This window comes from Caloenas nicobarica, chromosome 11, assembly GCF_036013445.1.
Source record: "Caloenas nicobarica isolate bCalNic1 chromosome 11, bCalNic1.hap1, whole genome shotgun sequence".
Classification (NCBI taxonomy): Eukaryota; Metazoa; Chordata; class Aves; order Columbiformes; family Columbidae; genus Caloenas; species Caloenas nicobarica.
This window is the reverse complement of record NC_088255.1, coordinates 2209151-2230808: the sequence shown is the minus strand read 5'-3', so window position 1 is coordinate 2230808 and position 21658 is coordinate 2209151.

Sequence of the window (21658 nt, the reverse complement as noted above, 5' to 3'; positions counted from 1 at the left end):
TGGACACCTGCACCTCGTGGCACCACTGAGCAGGGGGATTCCTCTGGCCAGGTTCACCTCCGGGCAGGTTCACCCATCTCTTTCAGGCCATGGCCATGGGCTCCCTCAGACCCTGGTGGCCCCACCGCTGCTGGCAGGAGCCCTGTGCCCAGCTCCTGCCAGCCCTGAGGGCATCCAGGGTTGTGCCTGGGGAGCTTGATTTTGGTGTCACCAGGACATTGGTTAGATACCTCAGACCCTATTTATTTGGGGAGCTGTGGGCATGGTGGACAAACTCGTTTCCAGCACATCAGGCACTGAAGGAAACTTGGCTTTTTCTGCTTCCATGGAGCGGCCGAGGATGGGCCAGGGAGACGTGGGTGTCGTGGCACCAGTGCCACACAAGGAGCAACTTCTGGGGCTGGCACTGTTTCATCTCATCTCGGTGCAGCAAAATGGTGAGGGGGGGAGCCCCGTGCCCGGCTCCTGCTGCCCCTGAGGGCATCCAGGGCTGTGCCCAGGCCTTGGAGCTCAACCAGCACCGGTGCCTTCTGGGGTTTGATTTTGGTACCACACAAACACTTGTTCAACACCTTAGTCCCTCTTTATTTGGGGAGCTGTGGACATGGTGGAGGAACTTATTTGCAGCATGTCAGTCGCTGGAGGACACTCGGCTTGTACTGCTTCTGTGGAGCAGCTAAGGACGGGTTGGGGAGATGTGACGGTCGTGGTGATGGTGAGAGCACAGGTTTTGACTCTGTCTCTTGGATGCCATAGTTCTCTTCCTCCTCCTGGACCGGAGTCGGTGATGGTTCTGGAGGCCATGGCGATTCTGGAGAGGCCGGACACTCTGGTTCTGATTCCGGCTGGTCTTGGAGGCCGCTGGACTGGTCCCACCACTGCGATGCTGCTGGGGACGGGCTGGGGGGCTGTGCAGATTTTGGAGAGGGCGGATGCTCCAGTTTTCCAGGACCAATCACTGACTGCTGGTGTTGTATGCAGCTCCCAGGGGTAGCGCAGCGCCTGGTCCTTCTGCACCTGAACAAGGGGCAGCCACCATATTCTCGTCTGCCTTCTGCATCTGCATCACAGAGCCTGTGGAGAGACGAGGCTGCTGAGGCCTCAGCTGCAGGCGGGACACAGGGACTCTCCTCCGCAGCACGGCCCAGAGCTGGCAAGGCTCCCCAGCACCACGGGCTGAGCTGCTGGCCGGGCTCGGCCGAAGTGGACACCTGCACCTCATGGGACCATTGACCAGGGGGATTCCTCTGGGCAAGTTCACTGCTCAGGAGCAGGTGACAGTGAGCATCTCGCTTTCTTGGGCAATCTCATCCCCTGCTCCTCCTCGTCCTGCCCTGGCTTTGCCTGTGCCTGTTGCTCCTGGGGCTGCTCTTGCCCAGGCAGGGTCAGTTTGAGCTAAGCCTGGCCCCAGTCAGAGCGAGCTCCTGAGAAGGCGGCCCAGGAATTAAGAGGCCAATTCAGGCATCTGACAGCAGCAGAAACCTCAGCAGAGCTCTGTGGCCAGCCAGTAACTGGCCACTCCACAGCAGCCTGACTAGAAATTCTTTGTGGCTACAAGCAGCCACCTAAGGAAGCAGAGGGGGAAAAAATCAGTAACTCACTTTTTTGCCTTCATCCACTCCTGGATCATGACATAGAACAACACAACTGCAAGTGGCACGGAAAACACGGCGGTTGCTGTGATTATAGTGCAGCGCTTTCCCACAACTTCATGGCAGAGAACACTCGCGCTTCCCTGGGGACTGGGAGCATCTGTGGTTCTCTTGCCGATAAGATCTGGAGGAGAAATTCAAGATGTTAGGCCATCCTGTGCACCACTGCTAAGCCTGCAGCACCTTTGATATGGCCAGCAAGTTCCTGGTTTCCCTCAGTGGTGCTGCCTGGAGGCACCATCCCACCCTTTAGGACAGGACTCCCACCCTTTAGGACAGGTTGTCCCACCAAACAAAACCCAGAAGCCCAGAAGGACAGCATGGGGGGAGCGCAGCTGCTTGACCAGTCGCTCCTTTGAGGGACACGGACAGAAGCCGTCCCTGCAGCAGGCAGTGCCACCCCCATCTCTGTCCGCCGGTCCAGCTCCCACAGCCCCGGGGGACGCAGTCTGGCCCTCTCAAGAGGGACAGGAGCCTTGCGTTCCCCATCTGCCTTTACTCCTGCATGGGCACCGCTTGCAGCTGCTCCCAGGTTTTGGGACATGTCTCCTGCTCAGGGACCTCAGCAAGACTGTTCGTTACCTGAGTTTGCCCCACGGAATTCATTTATGTTGTTGCGCTGGTAGCCTCCGGGCCTTGGCAGCCCTCTCAGAAAGCAAGGACGAGAGGTAAAGCCTCAGCACGGCTCAGGCACAGAGGATGCAAGAGAATTTGCAGGTTCCCTCTAAGCCCCTGCCCGATCTGGCGGTCAGGGCATCGCTCTGGACCTCAGCTCACGGGAGGGATCCCGCTCAGTGCTGGTCCTGTGCCTTGAGCCTCTGGGGACTCAGGGCAAGCTCTGGGCTGCAGCTACAGCGGGAGGTACGTTTGTGCAACAGTCACATTCCCCGTCAGGTGCCAAACTCGGCCCAGATGCCTCGAGCCCAAAGCACTTTGAGTTTTGGCTGTGAGGTGACGTGCAAGAGGGGTACTGGGGCAAGAGCCTGCTGACACACACCGATCCTGATGGATGACACCGGCTGACCACACAACAGCGATTACCTGGCATACCAGTGGCTGGCATCGCCTCTGCTGCTTCAGGAGAGCCTGGCAGGGAGCCGCGGCTTCCTTCTGGAAACGCCTCCTTCTGCACAGCCTCGCGGTGCATCTCTTGAGAAAGAAAGAGGGACGGTGGATCAAATGGAACCATTCCCCATCAGGGAGATGGTATCTTCAGGAGGAAATACTTCTCAAAGGCATGGCTGATGTTCAGAAACCAGGGCTGGGCTTCTGGGGCTGTGCCTAGCATTGCTCTGAACAACAGCCACACATGGCCCTGCTGGGAGACCAGGAAATCTCACGCGACCTCCTGGTTTGCATTGCACATTGTGGGCAAAGTGTAGGGTGATGCTGAACGCTGTCCTTCAAAGAGAACGGGAAGAAGCTGAGCCAGGCCAGCTGGGGTAACAGCCCTTTGGAGAAGGCTCCTCTGCAAGGCCCTCGTGCCCTTCCCTGGAAGCACCAGCACCGGCCACATTCGCCCCATCCCAGCAGCTGCCCCTGGCACTCAGCTTGAACCACAACTGGCCGCACAGGCCCTGCACCATCTCTCTGGCAGCTGCACGGTGTGAGACGAGCATCGCTGCAGAGGGGCTCTGATCGACCCCTTCCCGCTGTACAGCCTGTCCAGACCGGTACCTAAACCTGCGGATGCTGAGCCTCACGGCTAAGGCCAAGTGAAATATACCCACCGTGTGCCCTTTGCAGTTCATCCAGGACTTGCCTCATGACTTCCGATGGATCTGTGGATGGTCTTGGTCCTTCAGCTTCATACATTGGCCTTGGAAGACCTTAGCAGCGAGATTCGGTTCCAAGTGAGATTAATACTTTACGGAAAAACAAGGCAGAGGTTGTGAGGTCAGCAGGGACAGACTACTCACCCCTGGGACGCCAGCCGGGCTGTAGCCCAGCACCCTGCCAAGGAGCCGGAAAAGTCCTTCCTGCGGGATCATCTGTCAATAAAGAGCCAGAGAAGCTTCCGTCACCTGCTGTGATCTGCATGGGCAGCACTGAATGGCAGAAGCGGTGAGGGCACCGCGCAAGGAGAGGGCACACACACGGGCAGGTCTCTGTCCTCACACCCGCAGACCTGCCCGGATGGCGGACCTTGGGGCTTGGAGCTGGCAGCTCTCAAAAGAGGAAAAGCCGTGACGTACCCATGGCATGTCCTGGAAGCTTGTTCCTGGAATGCAGATGGGAACCGGGATCAGCTTCGCCCACAGGCTTGGCTGCAAAGAAGCGCAGGACACAACAGCTCCCGTGACACAGTTCAAGATGCTTCTTCAGCTCGGAGTGGCCAGGAGCGCAATTCAGAGACAGGATTGCTCCGCGGCACTCATCCCTCCCTTCCACTCGGAGCGTGGGGCAAAGAGTCACCACGTCCCTGCAGCAGCACCGTGCTGGGACCAAACGGAGCCCATGCGGAGCTGCCAGGAGAAAGGACTCCCTGGAGTTGACAGCAGCTCCAGACTCAACCCCAACAAGATGCTGACCTGGCATTCGGCACCGGGGCAGCTCAGGCTCTGAGGAGCTGGCAAAGGCAGCTCGGCAACGGAAAGTGCCCCGGGACACATCACTGAGCCTGACCCGTTCCCTCTCGCCTCTCCTCCCTGTGTGAGTGTGGGCCACACAGGGGCAACTTGCATTTCACATGGAATTTACCTGCGGGGTACCTCAAGGGCTCCGAAACAACATCCAGCCAAGACACTGGATAACTGTTGCCACCAGCCTTATCTGGACACAAGCACAGAGGAGAAGCATTTGCGTTGCCCGCTGGGATCCACCGCTGCCTTAGGGAACTGCAGGCACTGGAAGGGGCTCGGGCATCCACGTGGCAGCCAGTTGGAGTTGGAGATTGCCAAAGCTGCACAGGGGCCGGTGACCTCTTGGCTGGCTCTGGCTGCTCTGCACACACTCTGTGCAGGCCCCGTGCAACAGCCCTCAGGAGCAGCTGGACCAACATACGGCCCCTGGGGGCTTCCCTCCCGGGAGAGCTCTGGCACCCAGAGGAAGCCTCGCAGAGCACTGGAGGGAGCAACCAGCACCCACGCTGCCCGGGGAGAAGAGCCCGCTGGCCGTGAAAGGCTGCACCGCTCACCTGCTCCCCGTGCTCGCCACGGAGCAGCCTGGGCAGGCCAGGCGTGCAGGGCCAGCAGGAGGAGGAGGAGGAAGAGGCGGCGGGTGGAGGACATGGTCCCTGCTGCTGCTGCTGCTGCTGCTGCTGCTGCTGCTGCTGCACTGGGAGCCGGGGGCTGCGCGGCCACTTCTTATGGCTGGCGCGGCACCGCGGGCTCTGTGACCTCACAGTCGCTGTGACCTCCCGGCTGGGCCGAGGCTGCGTGGGGCGGCTCAGGGCGCGGGTGGAAGGTGCTGGAGCAGAGCCGGGGAGCTGCCTCCAGGAGGGGAGCACGTCCCGTGGGGCAGCTCCGTCCAAGGGCTGGGCCACTGTCCTGCCCGGGGCTGGGCCCACGGCTCTGCCCTGCTCTGCGGGCACTGGCACAGGGGCAGGAGGAGCTCACAGTGCCCAGAACTGCCGGAGACCACAGCCACAGGACTGCTGACCTCCTCGGGTGCTGTCAGCAGCAGCTCGTGAGCCCCAAGAGTGAGGGATTTCTGTCTCCAGACAAGCGCAAGCTCCCCTCCTGTCGGCAGCTTCCAGGCTGAGCCTGGTCTGGCGCCTTGGGGGGCCCCAGGGATCACGAGTCTCTTTGGTTTTACAGGAGAGATAAAGCCTTTGATTTTCCATTCCTTCTTAATGCTCAGGCTGGTCGGGGCTCTGAGCCAACAGATCCAGTTGAAGATGTCCCTACTCATTGCCGGGTGTTGGACCAGATGAGCATTGAAGGTCTCTTCAAACCCAAATATTTTTATGATGCGACGATTCCGTGATCAGGCTGCTGGGATCACTGACTGCAGAGAAGGATGCGATCTGAACAGTATTAGTACTTAGTAATTTTTTTGGTTCACTGACAAATGCGATTGCAATTATGGCCAAACTTGCCACCACATCTGATTGAGTCCGTCATGGAAAAAACAAAACCAGTCCATCCAAATGAATAATTAAACCTAGAAAGTTTAGCATCTGCCTATTAATAAATTTATGACCTGCGTGATGTGAAGGGTTAAATCGTGAATACTCCTTTCTTCATCACTTCCTTATGCTCTACACCGACTCAAGCTTTGTGTGACAGCCTTGCAGCTGCGGGTTATGTGTGGGCAGTTTCTCTTTGCACTCACCCGGAGCCTTGTGGTGCTGATGCTGCATCAGCCCGTCCTGCTGCAGCAAAATGGCCACGAGCTCATGGCAGGATGGGACAGGAGGACCCCAGCTGGTGTCCACCACCCTCTCTGCTCTTCCAGGAAATTCCTCTCCCATGAGAAGGTCACCTCGGTATTGGCAGCAGCTATGAAGACCCCTGTAACAGCTACTGCAGCGAACCACAGAAAAGTCTTAACCTCTACTGAACCCTACCACAAAGTCATGTCGGAAGTGCCAACTCCACAACCCCCAACCAAGTCGTAGGGGAGAAACGTCCCCGCTGCCGCAGTGTTGTCCGCTTCCATAACATCGGACTCTTCTTCCTTGGCTTCTCTTGCCTCAAGTCCAACAGCCAGCTCACTCCTAACTTGTAGTAAGAAATGGTGATGACCAAAATATAACTAGAAGAATCCTGAGTAGACAAACATGCAGGTTACAGCCTTTGTGGCCAAATGCCTCCTTCTGCAATGTCTGCTCCCTTGCTCTGCCACCTCACAGCAGCGTGCTGGGGAAGGCTGCTGGGCACCTCCATCTGCTGTGCAGCACGGGGCTGACGCTGCAAGGAATTCATAAACTGCAGCACCTGCCCAAAGAGCAAACTGACCCTTGGCAACCTGGGTTGGAACACCTGGATTTTGCCCCCAGACTGGGCCTAGGTGGGTTTCCACATGAAATTCTAAGGTGGGTTTCCCAGGGTAGTGAGAATTTTCACTGGGTGAGCAAGGATGGAGGAAGGAGGTTTTTAGATCCAGTCAGTGACTATGGGACAGTCTCCTCGAGTGTGGCCAAGGAAAGGCAACTTCGTGTGGGTCCCCTGAGCCCTTTGCTGTTCCAGCTCTACCCCAGGGCTCTCTGTGGGGAAACAAGTACCTTCTCTTCCTCTCGTCTGGGATTTTGGCTCTCCAGGCACCAAGTGTGCCTTGTGAGGCACGTCTGAAAAGCGATGCTGCACAGGTTCTGCACAGATTGGAGTCTCACAGTAGCCTGGGTCTGAGGGAGGAGGTGTAATAAATTTCGACTCCAATTAACTTAAACAATTAAGGTTTTATTGCCAAACAGAAGCAGGCTGCAATAAGCAAAGACAGCGCTGGGCGGCCCCCCTTAATAGTGGCAGTGGCGCGCAACATGTGGCGGGTTCTTTCAGTTTTTATATCCTCCGGCCGTCCCTCCTGCGCATGTGTCTTCTGTTGCTAGGTGGTTGTCGTTGTGACTTTGCAATAACCTTGACACGCCTCTCCCGCCAAACAACCCACCACCCTTAGTTTTAAAACAACTTTCCAAACTGCTCATCAAGTATAACAAAACATTTCAACAAAGGGACTTTAATGAACAAATTCCTTGTATTTATCACAGAGGGGTAAGGGATGTAGGAATTTGAAGCCCAGAAGAGGAGACTGAAAGAACCTGGAGAAGCTCTCCTAGCAGCAGCCTCTCCTGGCCGTGCTGTGACTGTGAGTATGAGCACACTCTGCTGTCTCCACACAGCAGCGCACACAATGAAGAGGAAGGCATTGATAATGCTGGCTTTCTAACATGCAGTGCTGGCCAGGTGTTAGTGGGAGATACACGGAAGCCAACTACAGTGCACGGCTGCCAAGTGCAGGGACATGGGGAGAAGAAATATGTGTAGCTGGTCAAGATAATGCCGGGCCTTGTGGTGCACAAAGGGGACTGGATTGGACTTGCTGGAGAGGGGCCAGAGGAGCCACAGAAACAATCCGAGGCTGGAACAGCTCCGCTGGGAGGACAGGCTGAGAGAGCTGGGGTGTTCAGCTGGAGAAGAGAAGGCTCCAGAAAGACCTTGTCGCAGCCTTTCCGGACTTCAAAGGGGCCAATAAGAAAGATGGGGACGGACTTTTAGCAGGGCCTATTGCAACAGGAGAAGGGGTGGCGGTTTTAAACTAAAGGAGGGGATAGTCAGGCCACGCATGAGGAAAATATTTTTGTAGAGAAGGATGGTGAAACACTGTCCCAGGTTTCCCAGAGAGGTGGTACATGCCCCATCCCTGGAGACTTTCAAGACCAATAGTCACTCTAGCCTGGGGTCCCTGGCCTGTGGGTGAAGCCCAGGATGGCAGGTGGGAGCAAGGCCAGCAGGGGAGAATTCCCCGAGTGCTCTCCCGAGACACCGTGATCTACAGCACCGATGTTGTGAGCGGTGGAGGGGCCGGTGAGCTCTTGGCCGGCTCTGGCTGCTCTGACACACCCTGTACAGGCCCCGTGCAACAGCTCTTGAGGAGAGGATGGACCAACATACGGCCCCTGGGGGCTTCCCTCCCGGGAGAGCTCTGGCACCCAGAGGAAGCCTCGCAGAGCACTGGAGGGAACAACCAGCACCCACACTGCCCGGGGAGAAGCGTTAAAACCGTTTGCCCCTCAACACTGTGACAGGCAAAAGCGACGGCCATCTTAGGCAAGGCCTCAGGACGAACCCCAGGCCCAGCCTGCCTTTAGCCTAAGAAGCCCCGGGCTGCTGCTGTACAGTAACAGGGGGCTCAGCACCCAGATGTGCAGATACTTTGCAGCACCCCAAGGGGTGATGGCCTTGGCCTGTCCATTAGGACCCATCAAGGGCCTATTAATTCCTGAGGGCCTTTGTTGTGCCTCCAGTACATTTGCTTGTCGGGCTCATATCCTTAGAGGTGCTCTGGATGGCTTCCCTCTTTTCCTGGGTATCCCATTTGACAAGCTCCACGGCCAGATGACCCCGCTGCTACAAACGTTGCCTCACCCCACAGACCCTCACCATTCCGTGCGACTGCCCAGGCCGGGCTCCTGTCACCACCTCCCGCACCGTGTGTCGGTCAGATTGGTGTCACCGTCTGTTTCAGGCCATGGCCATGGGCTCCCCCAGCTCCTGGTGGTCCCACCGCTGCTGGGGGGAGCCCCGAGCCCGCCTCCTGCCGACCCCGAGGGGATCCAGGGCTGTGCCTGGGGGTTGATTTTGGTACCGCCAGGACACATGTGCAACAAATCAGTCCCTTTTATTCGGGGGACTGTGGGGACGGTGGATGTTCCCGTCATCAGCGCTATGGGAGCCAGACAACACTGGGCTTTTTCCACGGCTTCAGTAGCTTCAGTTCAGCTGGGACCGGGCTGCGGGAACGTTGGGGTGGTGATGAGGCCGGACGTGCTGCTTTGACGACCGTCTGATGCTGCAGAGCACCGTCCTGATCCTGTCCCTGCGGAGCAGATGGTGGTGGGCTGGGGGGACGTAGGGGTATGGACGTTCTGACTTGAAGTCCATCAGTTGCTTGATGACATTCTTCTGTTCCCACTGCGGCTGGGCAGCCGGTGATATGCTGGGAGGAGATGGCAGCTGTGGGGAGGGAGGATATGGCATTTTTCCAGGCCGGGGCAGCAGCTGCTGGTGTTGGGCGCAGCTCTCAGGAGCGCCAAAGTGCCTGGTCTTCTTTTCTGGAGTGAGGGGCGGCTGCCATATTCCTGACCGCCTGGCTGCTGCCTCTGCATCGCGGAGCCTGTGGAGAGAGGAGGCTGCTGAGGCCTCAGCTGCAGGCGGGACACAGGGACTCTCCTCCGCAGCACGGCCCAGAGCTGGCAAGGCTCCCCAGCACCACGGGCTGAGCTGCTGGCTGGGCTCGGCTGAGGTGGACACCTGCACCTCGTGGCACCACTGAGCAGGGGGATTCCTCTGGCCAGGTTCACCTCCGGGCAGGTTCACCCGTCTCTTTCAGGCCATGGCCATGGGCTCCCTCAGACCCTGGTGGCCCCAGCGCTGCTGGCGGGAGCCCTGTGCCCAGCTCCTCCCAACCCCGAGGGCATCCCGGGCTGTGCCTGGGGAGCTTGATTTTGGTGTCACCAGGACATTGGTTAGATACCTCAGACCCTATTTATCTGGGGAGCTGTGGGCATGGTGGACAAACTCGTTTCCAGCACATCAGGCACTGAAGGAAACTTGGCTTTTTCTGCTTCCATGGAGCGGCCGAGGATGGGCCAGGGAGACGTGGGTGTCGTGGCACCAGTGCCACACAAGGAGCAACTTCTGGGGCTGGCACTGTTTCATCTCATCTCGGTGCAGCAAAATGGTGAGGGGGGGAGCCCCGTGCCCGGCTCCTGCTGCCCCTGAGGGCATCCAGGGCTGTGCCCAGGCCTTGGAGCTCAACCAGCACCGGTGCCTTGCGGGGTTTGATTTTGGTACCACACAAACACTTGTTCAACACCTTAGTCCCTCTTTATCTGGGGAGCTGTGGACATGGTGGAGGAACTTATTTGCAGCATGTCAGTCGCTGGAGGACACTCGGCTTGTACTGCTTCTGTGGAGCAGCTAAGGACGGGTTGGGGAGATGTGACGGTCGTGGTGATGGTGAGAGCACAGGTTTTGACTCTGTCTCTTGGATGCCATAGTTCTCTTCCTCCTCCTGGACCGGAGTCGGTGATGGTTCTGGAGGCCATGGCGATTCTGGAGAGGCCGGACACTCTGGTTCTGATTCCGGCTGGTCTTGGAGGCCGCTGGACTGGTCCCACCACTGCGGTGCTGCTGGGGACGGGCTGGGGGGCTGTGCAGATTTTGGAGAGGGTGGATGCTCCAGTTTTCCAGGATCAGTCACTGACTGCTGGTGTTGTATGCAGCTCCCAGGGGTAGCTCAGCGCCTGGTCCTTCTGCACCTGAACAAGGGGCAGCCACCATATTCTCGTCTGCCTTCTGCATCTGCATCACGGAGCCTGTGGAGAGAGGAGGCTGCTGAGGCCTCAGCTGCAGGCGGGACACAGGGACTCTCCTCCGCAGCACGGCCCAGAGCTGGCAAGGCTCCCCAGCACCACGGGCTGAGCTGCTGGCCGGGCTCGGCTGAGGTGGACACCTGCACCTCGTGGCACCACTGGGCAGGGGGATTCCTCTGGGCAAGTTCACTGCTCAGGAGCAGGTGACAGTGAGCATCTCGCTTTCTTGGGCAATCTCATCCCCTGCTCCTCCTCGTCCTGCCCTGGCTTTGCCTGTGCCTGTCGCTCCTGGGGCTGCTCTTGCCCAGGCAGGGTCAGTTTGAGCTAAGCCTGGCCCCAGTCAGAGCGAGCTCCTGAGAAGGCGGCCCAGGAATTAAGAGGCCAATTGAGGCATCTGACAGCAGCAGAAACCTCAGCAGAGCTCTGTGGCCAGCCAGTAACTGGCCACTCCACAGCAGCCTGACTAGAAATTCTTTGTGGCTACAAGCAGCCACCTAAGGAAGCAGAGGGGGGAAAAATCAATAACTCACTTTTTTGCCTTCATCCACTCCTGGATCATGACATAGAACAACACAACTGCAAGTGGCATGGAAAACACGGCAGTTACTGTGATTATAGTGCAGTGCTTTCCCACAACTTCGTGGCAGAGAACACTCGCACTTCCCTGGGGACTGGGAGTATCTGTGGTTCTCTGGCCGACCACATCTGGAGGAGAAATTCAAGATGTTAGGCCATCCTGTGCACCACTGCTAAGCCTGCAGCACCTTTGATAAGGCCAGCATGTTCCTCGTTTCCATCAGTGCTGCTGCCTGGAGGCACCATCCCACCCTTTAGGACAGGACTCCCACCCTTTGGGACAGGTTGTCCCACCAAACAAAACCCGGAAGGCCAGAAGGACAGCATGGGGGGAGCGCAGCTGCTTGACCAGTCGCTCCTTTGAGGGACACGGACAGAAGCCGTCCCTGCAGCAGGCAGTGCCACCCCCAGCTCTGTGCCCCGGTCCAGCTCCCACAGCCCCAGGGGACGCAGTCCGGCCCTCTCAAGAGGGACAGGAGCCTTGCGTTCCCCGTCTGCCTTTTCTGCTGCGTGGGCACCGCTTGCAGCCGCTCCCAGGTTTTGGGACATGTCTCCTGCTCAGGGACCTCAGCAAGACTGTTCATTACCTGAGTTCCCCCCACCAAATTCATTTATGCTGCTGCGCTGGTAACCTCCGGGCCTTGGCAGCCCTCTCAGAAAGCAGAGATGAGAGGTAAAGCCTCAGCACGACTCAGGCACAGAGGATGCAGGAGGATGGGGAGGTTCCCTCTAAGCCCCTGCCCGATCTGGCGGTCAGGGCATCGCTTTGGACCTCAGCTCACGGGAGTGATCCCGCTCAGCGCTGATCCTGTGCCTTGAGCCTCTGGGGACTCAGGGCAAGCTCTGGGCTGCAGCTACAGCGGGAGGTACGTTTGTGCAACAGTCACATTCCCCATCAGGTGCCAAACTCTGCCCAGATGCTTCGAGCCCAAAGCACTTTGAGTTTTGGCTGTGAGGTGATGTGCAAGAGCGGGCACTGGGGCAAGAGCCTGCTGACACACACCGATCCTGATGGGTGACACCGGCTGACCACACGACAGCGATTACCTGGCATACCAGTGGCTGGCATCGCCTCTGCTGCTTCAGGAGAGCCTGGCAGGGAGCCGCGGCTTCCTTCTGGAAACGCCTCCTCCTGCACAGCCTCGCGGTGCGCCTCTTGAGAAAGAAAGAGGGACAGTGGATCAAATGGAACCATTCCCCATCAGGGAGATGGTATCTTCAGGAGGAAATACTTCTCAAAGGCATGGCTGATGTTCAGAAACCAGGGCTGGGCTTTTGGGGCTGTGCCTAGCATTGCTCTGAACAACAGCCACACATGGCCCTGCTGGGAGCCCAGGAAATCTCACGCGACCTTCTGGTTCGCATTGCACATTGTGGGCAAAGTGTAGGGTGATGCTGAACGCCGTCCTTCAAAGAGAACGGGAAGAAGCTGCAGCCAGGCCAGCTGGGGTAACAGCCCTTTGGAGAAGGCTCCTCTGCAAGGCCCTCGTGCCCTTCCCTGGAAGCACCAGCACCGGCCACATTCGCCCCATCCCAGCAGCTGCCCCTGGTGCTCAGCTTGAACCACAACTGGCCGCACAGGCCCTGCACCATCTCTCTGGCAGCTGCACTGTGTGAGACCAGCATCGCTGCAGAGGGGCTCTGATCGACCCCTTCCCGCTGTACAGCCTGTCCAGACCGGTACCTAAACCTGCGGATGCTGAGCCTCACGGCTAAGGCCAAGTGAAATAAACCCACCGTGTGCCCTTTGCAGTTCATCCAGGACTTGCCTCATGACTTCCGATGGATCTGTGGATGGTCTTGGTCCTTCAGCTTCATACATTGGCCTTGGAAGACCTTAGCAGCGAGATTCGGTTCCAAGTGAGATTAATACTTTACGGAAAAACAAGGCAGAGGTTGTGAGGTCAGCAGGGACAGACTACTCACCCCTGGGACGCCAGCCGGGCTGTAGCCCAGCACCCTGCCAAGGAGCCGGAAAAGTCCTTCCTGCGGGATCATCTGTCAATAAAGAGCCAGAGAAGCTTCCGTCACCTGCTGTGATCTGCATGGGCAGCACTGAATGGCAGAAGCGGTGAGGGCACCGCGCAAGGAGAGGGCACACACACGGGCAGGTCTCTGTCCTCACACCCGCAGACCTGCCCGGCTGGCGGACCTTGGGGCTTGGAGCTGGCAGCTCTCAAAAGAGGAAAAGCCGTGACGTACCCATGGCATGTCCTGGACGCTCGTTCCTGGAACGCAGATAGGAACTGGGATCAGCTTCGCCCACAGGCTTGGCTGCAAAGAAGCGCAGGACACAACAGCTCCCGTGACACAGTTCAAGATGCTTCTTCAGCTCGGAGTGGCCGGGAGCGCAATTCAAAGACGGCACTGCTCCGCGGCACTCATCCCTCCCTTCCAGTCGGGAGCGTGGGGCAAAGAGTCACCACCTCCCTGCAGCAGCACCGTGGTGGGACCAAACAGAGCCCATGCGGAGCTGCCAGGAGAAAGGACACCCTGGAGTTGACAGCAGCTCCAGACTCAACCACAACAAGATGCTGACCTGGCATTCGGCACCGGGGCAGCTCAGGCTCCAAGGGGCCGGCAAAGGCAGCTTGGCAAGGGAAAGCGCCCCGGGACACATCACTGAGCCTGACCCGTTCCCTCTCACCTCTCCTCCCTGTGTGAGTGTGGGCCACACAAGGAGCAACTTGCATTTCACATGGAACTTACCTGCAGGATACCTCAAGGGCTCCGAAACAACATCCAGCCAAGACGCTGGATAACCGTTGCCACCAGCCTCATCTGGAAACAAGCACAGAGGAGAAACGTTTCCGTTGCCCGCTGGGATCCACTGCTGCCTTAGGGAACTGCAGGCACTGGAAGGGGCTCGGGCATCCACGTGGCAGCCAGTTGGAGTTGGAGATTGCCAAAGCTGCAGAGCGGCTGGTGAGCTCTTGGCCGGCTCTGGCTGCTCTGCACACACTCTGTGCAGGCCCCGTGCAACAGCCCTCAGGAGCAGCTGGACCAACATACGGCCCCTGGGGGCTTCCCTCCCGGGAGAGCTCTGGCGCACAGAGGAAGCCTCGCAGAGCACTGGAGGGAGCAACCAGCACCCACACTGCCCGGGGAGAAGCGTTAAAACCGTTTGCCCCTCAACACTGTGACAGGCAAAAGCGACGGCCATCTTAGGCAAGGCCTCAGGACGAACCCCAGGCCCAGCCTCCCTTTAGCCTAAGAAGCCCCGGGCTGCTGCTGTACAGTAACAGGGGGCTCAGCACCCAGATGTGCAGATACTTTGCAGCACCCCAAGGGGTGATGGCCTTGGCCTGTCCATTAGGACCCATCAAGGGCCTATTAATTCCTGAGGGCCTTTGTTGTGCCTCCAGTACATTTGCTTGTCGGGCTCATATCCTTAGAGGTGCTCTGGATGGCTTCCCTCTTTTCCTGGGTATCCCATTTGACAAGCTCCACGGCCAGATGACCCCGCTGCTACAAACGTTGCCTCACCCCACAGACCCTCACCATTCCGTGCGACTGCCCAGGCCGGGCTCCTGTCACCACCTCCCGCACCGTGTGTCGGTCAGATTGGTGTCACCGTCTGTTTCAGGCCATGGCCATGGGCTCCCCCAGCTCCTGGTGGTCCCACCGCTGCTGGGGGGAGCCCCGAGCCCGCCTCCTGCCGACCCCGAGGGGATCCAGGGCTGTGCCTGGGGGTTGATTTTGGTACCGCCAGGACACATGTGCAACAAATCAGTCCCTTTTATTCGGGGGACTGTGGGGACGGTGGATGTTCCCGTCATCAGCGCTATGGGAGCCAGACAACACTGGGCTTTTTCCACGGCTTCAGTAGCTTCAGTTCAGCTGGGACCGGGCTGCGGGAACGTTGGGGTGGTGATGAGGCCGGACGTGCTGCTTTGACGACCGTCTGATGCTGCAGAGCACCGTCCTGATCCTGTCCCTGCGGAGCAGATGGTGATGGGCTGGGGGGACGTAGGGGTATGGACGTTCTGACTTGAAGTCCATCAGTTGCTTGATGACATTCTTCTGTTCCCACTGCGGCTGGGCAGCCGGTGATATGCTGGGAGGAGATGGCAGCTGTGGGGAGGGAGGATTCGCCATTTTTCCAGGTCGGGGCAGCAGCTGCTGGTGTTGGGCGCAGCTCTCAGGAGCGCCAAAGTGCCTGGTCTTCTTTTCTGGAGTGAGGGGCGGCTGCCATATTCCTGACCGCCTGGCTGCTGCCTCTGCATCGCGGAGCCTGTGGAGAGAGGAGGCTGCTGAGGCCTCAGCTGCAGGCGGGACACAGGGACTCTCCTCCGCAGCACGGCCCAGAGCTGGCAAGGCTCCCCAGCACCACGGGCTGAGCTGCTGGCCGGGCTCGGCCGAGGTGGACACCTGCACCTCGTGGGACCATTGACCAGGGGGATTCCTCTGGGCAAGTTCACTGCTCAGGAGCAGGTGACAGTGAGCATCTCGCTTTCTTGGGCAATCTCATCCCCTGCTCCTCCTCGTCCTGCCCTGGCTTTGCCTGTGCCTGTCGCTCCTGGGGCTGCTCTTGCCCAGGCAGGGTCAGTTTGAGCTAAGCCTGGCCCCAGTCAGAGCGAGCTCCTGAGAAGGCGGCCCAGGAATTAAGAGGCCAATTCAGGCATCTGACAGCAGCAGAAACCTCAGCAGAGCTCTGTGGCCAGCCAGTAACTGGCCACTCCACAGCAGCCTGACTAGAAATTCTTTGTGGCTACAAGCAGCCACCTAAGGAAGCAGAGGGGGGAAAAATCAATAACTCACTTTTTTGCCTTCATCCACTCCTGGATCATGACATAGAACAACACAACTGCAAGTGGCACGGAAAACACGGCGGTTGCTGTGATTATAGTGCAGTGCTTTCCCACAACTTCATGGCAGAGAACACTCGCGCTTCCCTGGGGACTGGGAGCATCTGTGGTTCTCTTGCCGATAAGATCTGGAGGAGAAATTCAAGATGTTAGGCCATCCTGTGCACCACTGCTAAGCCTGCAGCACCTTTGATATGGCCAGCAAGTTCCTGGTTTCCCTCAGTGGTGCTGCCTGGAGGCACCATCCCACCCTTTAGGACAGGACTCCCACCCTTTAGGACAGGTTGTCCCACCAAACAAAACCCAGAAGCCCAGAAGGACAGCATGGGGGGAGCGCAGCTGCTTGACCAGTCGCTCCTTTGAGGGACACGGACAGAAGCCGTCCCTGCAGCAGGCAGTGCCACCCCCATCTCTGTCCGCCGGTCCAGCTCCCACAGCCCCGGGGGACGCAGTCCGGCCCTCTCAAGAGGGACATGAGCCTTGCGTTCCCCATCTGCCTTTACTCCTGCATGGGCACCGCTTGCAGCTGCTCCCAGGTTTTGGGACATGTCTCCTGCTCAGGGACCTCAGCAAGACTGTTCGTTACCTGAGTTTGCCCCACGGAATTCATTTATGTTGTTGCGCTGGTAGCCTCCGGGCCTTGGCAGCCCTCTCAGAAAGCAAGGACGAGAGGTAAAGCCTCAGCACGGCTCAGGCACAGAGGATGCAAGAGAATTTGCAGGTTCCCTCTAAGCCCCTGCCCGATCTGGCGGTCAGGGCATCGCTCTGGACCTCAGCTCACGGGAGGGATCCCGCTCAGTGCTGCTCCTGTGCCTTGAGCCTCTGGGGACTCAGGGCAAGCTCTGGGCTGCAGCTACAGCGGGAGGTACGTTTGTGCAACAGTCACATTCCCCGTCAGGTGCCAAACTCGGCCCAGATGCCTCGAGCCCAAAGCACTTTGAGTTTTGGCTGTGAGGTGACGTGCAAGAGGGGTACTGGGGCAAGAGCCTGCTGACACACACCGATCCTGATGGATGACACCGGCTGACCACACAACAGCGATTACCTGGCATACCAGTGGCTGGCATCGCCTCTGCTGCTTCAGGAGAGCCTGGCAGGGAGCCGCGGCTTCCTTCTGGAAACGCCTCCTTCTGCACAGCCTCGCGGTGCATCTCTTGAGAAAGAAAGAGGGACGGTGGATCAAATGGAACCATTCCCCATCAGGGAGATGGTATCTTCAGGAGGAAATACTTCTCAAAGGCATGGCTGATGTTCAGAAACCAGGGCTGGGCTTCTGGGGCTGTGCCTAGCATTGCTCTGAACAACAGCCACACATGGCCCTGCTGGGAGACCAGGAAATCGCACGCGACCTCCTGGTTTGCATTGCACATTGTGGGCAAAGTGTAGGGTGATGCTGAACGCTGTCCTTCAAAGAGAACGGGAAGAAGCTGAGCCAGGCCAGCTGGGGTAACAGCCCTTTGGAGAAGGCTCCTCTGCAAGGCCCTCGTGCCCTTCCCTGGAAGCACCAGCACCGGCCACATTCGCCCCATCCCAGCAGCTGCCCCTGGCACTCAGCTTGAACCACAACTGGCCGCACAGGCCCTGCACCATCTCTCTGGCAGCTGCACGGTGTGAGACGAGCATCGCTGCAGAGGGGCTCTGATCGACCCCTTCCCGCTGTACAGCCTGTCCAGACCGGTACCTAAACCTGCGGATGCTGAGCCTCACGGCTAAGGCCAAGTGAAATATACCCACCGTGTGCCCTTTGCAGTTCATCCAGGACTTGCCTCATGACTTCCGATGGATCTGGGGATGGTCTTGGTCCTTCAGCTTCATACATTGGCCTTGGAAGACCTTAGCAGCGAGATTCGGTTCCAAGTGAGATTAATACTTTACGGAAAAACAAGGCAGAGGTTGTGAGGTCAGCAGGGACAGACTACTCACCCCTGGGACGCCAGCCGGGCTGTAGCCCAGCACCCTGCCAAGGAGCCGGAAAAGTCCTTCCTGCGGGATCATCTGTCAATAAAGAGCCAGAGAAGCTTCCGTCACCTGCTGTGATCTGCATGGGCAGCACTGAATGGCAGAAGCGGTGAGGGCACCGCGCAAGGAGAGGGCACACACACGGGCAGGTCTCTGTCCTCACACCCGCAGACCTGCCCGGCTGGCGGACCTTGGGGCTTGGAGCTGGCAGCTCTCAAAAGAGGAAAAGCCGTGACGTACCCATGGCATGTCCTGGAAGCTTGTTCCTGGAATGCAGATGGGAACCGGGATCAGCTTCGCCCACAGGCTTGGCTGCAAAGAAGCGCAGGACACAACAGCTCCCGTGACACAGTTCAAGATGCTTCTTCAGCTCGGAGTGGCCAGGAGCGCAATTCAGAGACAGGATTGCTCCGCGGCACTCATCCCTCCCTTCCACTCGGAGCGTGGGGCAAAGAGTCACCACGTCCCTGCAGCAGCACCGTGCTGGGACCAAACGGAGCCCATGCGGAGCTGCCAGGAGAAAGGACTCCCTGGAGTTGACAGCAGCTCCAGACTCAACCCCAACAAGATGCTGACCTGGCATTCGGCACCGGGGCAGCTCAGGCTCTGAGGAGCTGGCAAAGGCAGCTCGGCAACGGAAAGTGCCCCGGGACACATCACTGAGCCTGACCCGTTCCCTCTCGCCTCTCCTCCCTGTGTGAGTGTGGGCCACACAGGGGCAACTTGCATTTCACATGGAATTTACCTGCGGGGTACCTCAAGGGCTCCGAAACAACATCCAGCCAAGACACTGGATAACTGTTGCCACCAGCCTTATCTGGACACAAGCACAGAGGAGAAGCATTTGCGTTGCCCGCTGGGATCCACCGCTGCCTTAGGGAACTGCAGGCACTGGAAGGGGCTCGGGCATCCACGTGGCAGCCAGTTGGAGTTGGAGATTGCCAAAGCTGCAGAGCGGCCGGTGACCTCTTGGCTGGCTCTGGCTGCTCTGCACACACTCTGTGCAGGCCCCGTGCAACAGCCCTCAGGAGCAGCTGGACCAACATACGGCCCCTGGGGGCTTCCCTCCCGGGAGAGCTCTGGCACCCAGAGGAAGCCTCGCAGAGCACTGGAGGGAGCAACCAGCACCCACGCTGCCCGGGGAGAAGAGCCCGCTGGCCGTGAAAGGCTGCACCGCTCACCTGCTCCCCGTGCTCGCCACGGAGCAGCCTGGGCAGGCCAGGCCTGCAGGGCCAGCAGGAGGAGGAGGAGGAAGAGGCGGCGGGTGGAGGACATGGTCCCTGCTGCTGCTGCTGCTGCTGCTGCTGCTGCTGCTGCTGCACTGGGAGCCGGGGGCTGCGCGGCCACTTCTTATGGCTGGTGCGGCACCGCGGGCTCTGTGACCTCACAGTCGCTGTGACCTCCCGGCTGGGCCGAGGCTGCGTGGGGCGGCTCAGGGCGCGGGTGGAAGGTGCTGGAGCAGAGCCGGGGAGCTGCCTCCAGGAGGGGAGCACGTCCCGTGGGGCAGCTCCGTCCAAGGGCTGGGCCACTGTCCTGCCCGGGGCTGGGCCCACGGCTCTGCCCTGCTCTGCGGGCACTGGCACAGGGGCAGGAGGAGCTCACAGTGCCCAGAACTGCCGGAGACCACAGCCACAGGACTGCTGACCTCCTCGGGTGCTGTCAGCAGCAGCTCGTGAGCCCCAAGAGTGAGGGATTTCTGTCTCCAGACAAGCGCAAGCTCCCCTCCTGTCGGCAGCTTCCAGGCTGAGCCTGGTCTGGCGCCTTGGGGGGCCCCAGGGATCACGAGTCTCTTTGGTTTTACAGGAGAGATAAAGCCTTTGATTTTCCATTCCTTCTTAATGCTCAGGCTGGTCGGGGCTCTGAGCCAACAGATCCAGTTGAAGATGTCCCTACTCATTGCCGGGTGTTGGACCAGATGAGCATTGAAGGTCTCTTCAAACCCAAATATTTTTATGATGCGACGATTCCGTGATCAGGCTGCTGGGATCACTGACTGCAGAGAAGGATGCGATCTGAACAGTATTAGTACTTAGTAATTTTTTTGGTTCACTGACAAATGCGATTGCAATTATGGCCAAACTTGCCACCACATCTGATTGAGTCCGTCATGGAAAAAACAAAACCAGTCCATCCAAATGAATAATTAAACCTAGAAAGTTTAGCATCTGCCTATTAATAAATTTATGACCTGCGTGATGTGAAGGGTTAAATCGTGAATACTCCTTTCTTCATCACTTCCTTATGCTCTACACCGACTCAAGCTTTGTGTGACAGCCTTGCAGCTGCGGGTTATGTGTGGGCAGTTTCTCTTTGCACTCACCCGGAGCCTTGTGGTGCTGATGCTGCATCAGCCCGTCCTGCTGCAGCAAAATGGCCACGAGCTCATGGCAGGATGGGACAGGAGGACCCCAGCTGGTGTCCACCACCCTCTCTGCTCTTCCAGGAAATTCCTCTCCCATGAGAAGGTCACCTCGGTATTGGCAGCAGCTATGAAGACCCCTGTAACAGCTACTGCAGCGAACCACAGAAAAGTCTTAACCTCTACTGAACCCTACCACAAAGTCATGTCGGAAGTGCCAACTCCACAACCCCCAACCAAGTCGTAGGGGAGAAACGTCCCCGCTGCCGCAGTGTTGTCCGCTTCCATAACATCGGACTCTTCTTCCTTGGCTTCTCTTGCCTCAAGTCCAACAGCCAGCTCACTCCTAACTTGTAGTAAGAAATGGTGATGACCAAAATATAACTAGAAGAATCCTGAGTAGACAAACATGCAGGTTACAGCCTTTGTGGCCAAATGCCTCCTTCTGCAATGTCTGCTCCCTTGCTCTGCCACCTCACAGCAGCGTGCTGGGGAAGGCTGCTGGGCACCTCCATCTGCTGTGCAGCACGGGGCTGACGCTGCAAGGAATTCATAAACTGCAGCACCTGCCCAAAGAGCAAACTGACCCTTGGCAACCTGGGTTGGAACACCTGGATTTTGCCCCCAGACTGGGCCTAGGTGGGTTTCCACATGAAATTCTAAGGTGGGTTTCCCAGGGTAGTGAGAATTTTCACTGGGTGAGCAAGGATGGAGGAAGGAGGTTTTTAGATCCAGTCAGTGACTATGGGACAGTCTCCTCGAGTGTGGCCAAGGAAAGGCAACTTCGTGTGGGTCCCCTGAGCCCTTTGCTGTTCCAGCTCTACCCCAGGGCTCTCTGTGGGGAAACAAGTACCTTCTCTTCCTCTCGTCTGGGATTTTGGCTCTCCAGGCACCAAGTGTGCCTTGTGAGGCACGTCTGAAAAGCGATGCTGCACAGGTTCTGCACAGATTGGAGTCTCACAGTAGCCTGGGTCTGAGGGAGGAGGTGTAATAAATTTCGACTCCAATTAACTTAAACAATTAAGGTTTTATTGCCAAACAGAAGCAGGCTGCAATAAGCAAAGACAGCGCTGGGCGGCCCCCCTTAATAGTGGCAGTGGCGCGCAAGATGTGGCGGGTTCTTTCAGTTTTTATATCCTCCGGCCGTCCCTCCTGCGCATGTGTCTTCTGTTGCTAGGTGGTTGTCGTTGTGACTTTGCAATAACCTTGACACGCCTCTCCCGCCAAACAACCCACCACCCTTAGTTTTAAAACAACTTTCCAAACTGCTCATCAAGTATAACAAAACATTTCAACAAAGGGACTTTAATGAACAAATTCCTTGTAT